Source organism: Peromyscus maniculatus, chromosome 15 (genome assembly GCF_049852395.1).
Source record: "Peromyscus maniculatus bairdii isolate BWxNUB_F1_BW_parent chromosome 15, HU_Pman_BW_mat_3.1, whole genome shotgun sequence".
NCBI classification, from domain to species: Eukaryota; Metazoa; Chordata; class Mammalia; order Rodentia; family Cricetidae; genus Peromyscus; species Peromyscus maniculatus.
Window position 1 is genome coordinate 68,663,603 of NC_134866.1, and position 7,218 is coordinate 68,670,820.

General features: G+C 41.4%; 1 protein-coding gene and 1 pseudogene across 3 annotated transcripts in view; both read right to left on the minus strand.

Moving 5' to 3' along the window:
* Xrcc4 (X-ray repair cross complementing 4) overlaps window positions 1–7,218 on the minus strand; it is a 243,229-nt gene extending 236,011 nt beyond the window's left edge. Inside the window, exon 1 of one of the 3 annotated variants that reach the window (XM_042261598.2) lies at window positions 7,091–7,218. The gene's annotated coding sequence lies outside the window, so the exon portion shown is untranslated. Of the gene's footprint in view, window positions 1–4,528; window positions 4,669–6,579 lie in introns of those variants that run through there. The other 2 variants (XM_006980469.4, XM_042261599.2) reach the window with 2 other exon arrangements.
* On the minus strand, window positions 1,804–4,522 carry LOC143268696 (ATP synthase F(0) complex subunit C2, mitochondrial-like; annotated as a pseudogene).

Consider the following 7,218-nt stretch of genomic DNA (forward strand, 5'->3'; position numbering starts at 1 on the left):
TGATAAGGAGCAGTGCAGACGCCAGCGCTTAGGTCAGCTCAAGTTAGTTACAACACTATCATTGAGAACACCATTTTGAACTTGGACTTCTTTTCTGGCTCTTAATAGTCAGTTATGGCTCCTCTTCACACTGCTTGGACTGCAGGTGTTCAAATCCTGCAGCTCTGCCAAGGAGTTCTACTTACAGACTGGGAGGGGATAAATGCATGTTTCTAATGAAGCAATTACTTAAGTGGCCCCTTGTCAAGAAAAGTAGGCTGATACCTAAAGGGAATTCAGAATAAAAATTACATTGAACCAGCTGGTGATAGTCTATAATTGGATTTTTGCTCCTATTATTTTGTTAGGAAAAGAAAATATAATTTGTACATGACAACAGATTTATTTTAAAGACTCATCATATTTTTAATATTTCAAAAGCAAGGACAGACAGAATTTTTAGACAAAAAGGCAGACTTATATCACAACCGCACTGCTGCATTTACTTGTGTGTCCATTCCCACACAGGGGCCAGAGCAGGTCTTTTGGTGTCTTCCTCTACTGCCCTCTGCTTTACTGCCTCACAAAAGGCATCTCACTAAAGCAGAAGCTGTGTCTAATGCTTGACTTGCTGCCAAAGAATACTTAGGGTTTGCCTGTCTCTACCCACAATGCTAGGGTTGCAGGGACACCCAGCTACATCTTGCTAGTAATGGTGGTGGATTTGAACTCAGGTCTTCATGCTTCAGTCCAAGTGCTCTTACTAACTGAGCCATCTTCCCAAACCCTGTATTTACTTTTACTTGGGGGGAGAGGTTGGGGGAGGATGTCTTTTTGTTTGTTTGTTTGGTTGGTTGGTCTATGGCCTGCATAACTCAGAAGATCTTAGAACTTACACTTTTGCAAAAAAAAAAAAAAGAGCAGGGATTTATTACGTTTTAGGTACAATGCTTCTGTTCAGCTTGAGCATTTATCATCAACAGAACACTAAATAAAATCTTTTCTTAGGTTGTAGGACTTCTTCTCCCTAGAGTTATCCAGAATGTCTTTAGGGATATGGTTGAAATCGCTGCCTGGAAGGGAAGTATATAATTACTCATTTAATTAGGAATGTATGTACTTGTGAGCAATTAGGAGAGTTTCTGATTATTTAAACCACATAAAATTGCTGTTGGTTGACGAAAATGTTAGGTATTGGTAGTTTCCTATGATTCTTACATTTCTGTGTGTTTGATTCAATTGTAGGAAGTAACTTAACTTGGAATACTGAATAGGGTTTTCTCCCCAAGATTGACTTTCATTTCTCTTTTACCCCAATGTCACTCATTCTCTTGTTTCCCATTAGCAAACAGGCGGCTAAATGGGTGCAGCTGTGAGGGGCAGGTTTGGGGGAGGCAGTGCAAGTCTTAGTCCCTTCCCACACATGACTTCTAATTAGATTTCAGTTCTGAGCATCACATTTTTAACATAGGAAAGACTGTATATGAGTTGGACTGATGATACCTTATGGGAGAGGACACTGACTCTGCTGAAATTTAATAGAAGAAAAGTATAAAAAGTTTGAGCTTAATAAATGTTACTAACACTGATACATTACAATAAACCTCAGATTCTACTAGAAATTCAGTTTTTCCACTGACAGCCTTACTGTCTTTTAAGATATAATCTTCAGGATAAGGTGGTGGTACATTTAGAATCCTACAACCTAATATAATTTTGACATACATTTTAAAAAGCAATAGTCTGACCAATACCAGGAGGCAAGGACTGAAAAAAGTAAAAGGAACCAGTAAAAACATGAATTCTGTAATCTATACCAAAAAAAAAAAAAAAAACCTAGAATCCTAGAGTGACTAACATAAGAGAAATCCTAGCAAGACACAATCAGTGTACTAACAGAAAAGACAATGGAGACTGGAAAATTCCAGACATGTTTCATAGACAGAGTGAAGACGATTTGGTGATGGACTTAGCAGAATATAAAAGAAAGGCAGAAGTCAGTGTTTCTCCGTGTATCAGACCTGGCTGTGCTGGAACTCACTCTGTAGAACAAGCTGGCCTGGAACTCATAGAGATCCACCTGCTTCTGCCTCCCAAGTGCAGGGATTAAAGTTGTTCACCCCCACCACCCAGCTTAATTTCAAAGAGTTTACTTACAGAAACTTGCTGCGTACTGTTGCCATTAACCAAGATGAAAATATACAGAATAGTTGTGGGAGGAAAGATGCTCACATTGAGATTGTGGGGGCTTGAATAGGAATGGCCCCCATAGGCTCATAGATTTGAATGTTTCATCACCAGGAAGTGGTAATATTAAGAGGTGCAGCCTTGTTGGAGGAAGTATGTCACTGGGTTGGGTTTTGGGTTCCAATGCTCAAGCCAGGCCCAGTGTCTCTCTCTATTCCTGCTGCCTGCCAATCCAGATACAGAACTCTCCACTCCTTCTCCACCATGCTTCCCACCATGATGATAATGGACTAAACCCTGAACCTTAAAGGTAGCCCCAGTTAAATGCTTTCCTTTTTAAGAGGAGACATCATCATGGTATCTCTTCACAGCAATAGAAATCCTAACTCTAACAGGAAATGTTTGCACTATTCTTTAAAAATACAAAAAGAGGGGCTTCAGAAAAGACTAGTGGTTGACAGTACATGCTATCGCAGGGGACCTTGGTTTGGCTGGCAGCACTCACACAGGGCAGCTCACAACTGCCTCACTCCAGATCCAAGGAAACTAACAACCTCTTCTGGCCTCCAGGGGAACCTGAATATATATGATGCACATATAGAGGAGCAGGCATATGTGCACACCACACACACACACACACAGTATTTTTAAATAAATTTTTAAATTTACAAATGTCAGCGTTCAGGTAGACAACTAGAAGGATGTATAGCGTTGGAGAGAGAAGGGATAAGAATATGAATATGTAAATCATTGATATATGAATAATTTAAGTTGAAAGTCTTGATATCATCTAAAGGAGACAAAGAAAAGAAAGGAGCCCAAAATAATGAATGAGCAATAGAGCACTTCAACAACAAATGTTTGCAAAGAACAGAAGGATCCAGCAAAGCAAGCCTAAAAGGAAAAACCAAGGAGAAGAAAAACATGTGACTATGGCCACAGACCAAGTTAAAAACAAAATCCATCATGGGGAAGGAAGTGAACAACTGATAGGGCAAATATGACCATGACTGGAGACTATCAACATCTGGAGATCACTGGTGATATTAAAAAGAGAATCTTGGTACAGTATGGGAGCAGGAGTTGTTTTTAAGAAAACACATAAAACCATCAAACACTAGTAACTGGGACAAAAGAGAACTACGCAGAAATGTGTAGTTTCTGGGAAAAAATAAACAAATGAGGTTGAAATGTAAGAAGATTAACAGGATAAGTTTTTCTTATTAATACAGTATTTATTTGTGTTCTATCAAACCCTGAGCTAAGCACATTGCCCAGACTTCCTGAGGACGTACAGGAAAAGGAACATAGAGGGCAGCAAGGCCATGAAAGAACTATGGGAGGTAGAAGTGGAGACAGCCACTTCAGAAAGTGGAAGAGGATGAGAAAGGCCGCCATTAGGCAAAAGAGTTGCATGGCCTCTGAGGGGGCAAAACCCAGATTCGCACTGAAGATCTGTTGCTTCAGAGAAGGGTTCCTGTCATAACCAGTGATGAGGCTTCCAAAGACAGTCCCAATCCCAGCCCCAGAGCCAGCCACCCCAACTGTAGCAGCCCCAGCCCCAATGAACTTGGCGGCTGTGTCAATATTCTGTGAAATGATGCTGGTTTGGAAACTGCAACAAGGGATGAGTGGGGTTGGAGGATGTGGGACTGCCAAGCCGCTGAGGACCCCATTTGTCAATGTCTGTGGTCAGTTCAATTCTACTGCAGACAGCAGACTAGTCAGCAGCTGAGAGGTGCTCCCTAGTCAGCAGCTGAGAGGTGCTCCCGGGAGCAGGCAGAGAAGAACTTGAAGCAGACATACATTTTCAGGGGTGAGGGGCCAACACAGGAAAGCTGCTCACTTGGTACAGAAGACAATTAGAATCATTTCTTAAGATGAGAGTAATACCAAGTCATTAAAACAAAACTTGCCATAATCTAGGAGTCATGGGGGAAGAGAATGAAACATAGAGACCAGGAAGGCAGCAATCAAAGCCAAAGAAATTCAGCTTCAGTTTATGTATTTGTTTGAGAATCAGAGAAAGCACAAAACTAAACAAACAAATAAATAAATAATAGATAGATAGATAGATGGATGGATGGATAGATAGATAAAAATAAAACCCAGTAATATATATGAGTAGCAATAAATAAGTAACTAAAGTAAAAAGAAACCACAAATACTATCAATATCAGAAATCAAGAAAAAAGAGAAAATGTAGAGAAAGGGGTCTGGCAGTATAAGAAACCAAATTAATTTTTAAACATAATATATGAAAACGAACCATTTTTCCATCATTAACCCTCCACCCAAGAAGGAGAATGCAGGGTACACCTTAACAATTACTGTGTACCAAACACTCAGGTAAATTACTTACTTGTATTTACTCATTTAATCCTTACAGCAGTGAGGAAAGCTAAATGCAGAAAACCATAGATACATCATTTTATATACAACTCTGTGGACATCATGACATGAAAACTGAAAATACTCTTCCAGACGCAGAGAAGACAATAATGTCTGTAAATGGAATGACACAGTCAGGTTTTGCTGTTAGGAGGAAAATAACCCAAGATGACTCTAAATGAGAAATTTACAGCAGAGCTACCAGAAGGATGAGAGAAAAAAGAAGTAAAGGGAAGGGAAGGGAAGGGAAGGGGAGGGGAGGGGGAGGGGAGGGGAGGGGAGGGGAGGGGGAGGGGAGGGGAGGGGAGGGGAGGAGAGGGGAGGAAAGGAAAGGAAAAAGGAAAGGGAAGGGAAGGAAAGGAAAGGAAAGGAAAAAGGAAAGGAAAGGAAAGGAAAGGAAAGGAAAGGAAAGGAAAGGAAAGGAAAGGAAAGGAAAGGAAAGGAAAGGAAAGGAAAGGAAAGGAAAAGAAAGGAAAGGAAAGGAAAGGAAAGGAAAGGAAAAAGGAAAGGAAAAAAAAGGAAAGGAAAAAGGAAAGGAAAAAGGAAAGGAAAAAGGAAAGGAAAAAGGAAAGGAAAAAGGAAAGGAAAAAGGAAAGGAAAAAGGAAAGGAAAAAGGAAAGGGGAGGGGAGGGGGAAGGGAAGGGAAGGGAAGGGAAGGGAAGGGAAGGGAAGGGAAGGGAAGGGAAGGGAAGGGAAGGGAAGGGAAGGGAAGGGAAGGGAAGGGAAGGGAAGGGAAGGGAAGGGAAGGGAAGGGAAGGGAAGGGAAGGGAAGAAGGGAAGGGAAGGGAAGGAGAAAGAAGAGGGAAGGGGAAAGAGGAAAGGGGAAAAGGGGGAAGGGAAAGAAGGGCAAGGAGGGGAAGAAGGGGAAGAAAGGGGAAGGAAGGGGAAGGAGAAGGAAAGGAGGAAGAAATCCATCACTGGCAATCAAAATCAAGATCAGAGTCTCCGTGTGCTTAACTACCTTGCAGCTTCCCCACAGATCTTATTATGTTAGGTTAATTTTGCTATTTTACATGAAAACAATAAACACCACACACATGTATTCAGCTTTATCTCCCCACAGTATGTACTTCTATGGATAACTTAACAGCTGACAAACTGCATTTGCTACTACTTTCAAGATATGTAAGAAACTATGGCCTAAATTGTCCATAAATACAAGGAACAAATTACTATCTCTAACAACTTCAGCTTCCTGTGCTCTTCACCAGAGCCTGAAACACAGCCTCATACAGAAATATCAATCGGGAGTGTCAAAGGGTAGCACGTAGCAATCTTTACATGAACAAAGTCATCTATAACATCTCCCCACACTTTTCACTACTACAGAAGCTAAACTTACTGAGCTGCAGGACATATTTTCTACAACTACATTTGAAACGTTCCTGTTTATTCAACTTGAATAGTAAGGTATAACACAAGCAATTTTGAAATTATTAAATAACATGTGGAAGGTACTGTATCATTTCCTATTGCCTTCCTCCCTATCCCCCCATTAAAATACTCAAAGAAACATCCCTCCTCTGCTGCAGTCTCGATACCACTAATAATAAAGATCCTTAATTTGAGTATTTGACAAACTTTCAGCAACTGAGAATAGTTTATTTTTAAAAATCTAGTTATAATTCCAAACAAAATCTCAGATACCATACAATAACAAACAATCACATATAGCACTAAGTAAAAATAATGCGTTGCCCTAAGTATTGCATTCTCATGATTCAGCTGAATAGTGCTCATAAATCAATGTATCACGTCAGTTTTCTTCACTCGTGCTTTCTACACATCATCTAGGCCAATTAATTAAAGAACGGGTAACATTCTGAATAAACATGAAACCCATACTGCCTAAGGGGGAAAAGCCAGTATTTGGATACACAGGGTTTCCATAATTTTAAGACACTTGAAAGAGTGAAAAAATGCCTGACTTCAAAATCATTCCAAGAACTAGATATAATTGAACACACCTTCCCCACATCTACAAAACTCATAAGGAAGACTGGAGGTAAAAGAGTGTCTTACCTAATGGTATTATACTAAGCCAATTACTCCCCCAGGCAAGGGGCCGGTACTTTCCAGTAGCTACCATAGAGTTCTCTCCCTCTCTTCAGGGCCTAGAAGGTCTAAGGCCCGGAAGCTGACTATGCAAAAAGGAGGGGGCCTGGAAAGGCGAGTTATTGGGGGCCTGAAGGGGTGGTGGATACTGAACACTGCCTTCTGAATACACGTGTCCATCGGACAGTAACACAGCACATTTCCAACGAGCCTCTCACTCTTGAAAATCCAAATGACTACAAAAAGAGAAAAACTAGGAGGGACCCCAACAGGTGCACCCCTCAGGAGACCCTGACATCCCTTAGGGTCCACAAACGAAAGGCCCAGAGGCCACCAGCGGGGCAGACGCCGCGCACTCAGTAGCTTTGACGGTAAATGGCAGGGAACCACAGGAGGCTGAAACGGGAAGAAATAAAAGGAAAGCGCAAGTAAAAAGCATTGCTTAGGGAAAAGGGCCACAGCCACTTCCGGACCCTACCTCTCAGGGACTCCACTTCCGGTTTCCTAAAAAAAAAAAAAAAAAAACAACGTGGGCACCCAGCGAGAAACCTGCGCGGCCAATGAGACAGTCCGCTCCTTCCGGGGTTGGCGAGGCACCGCCCACGG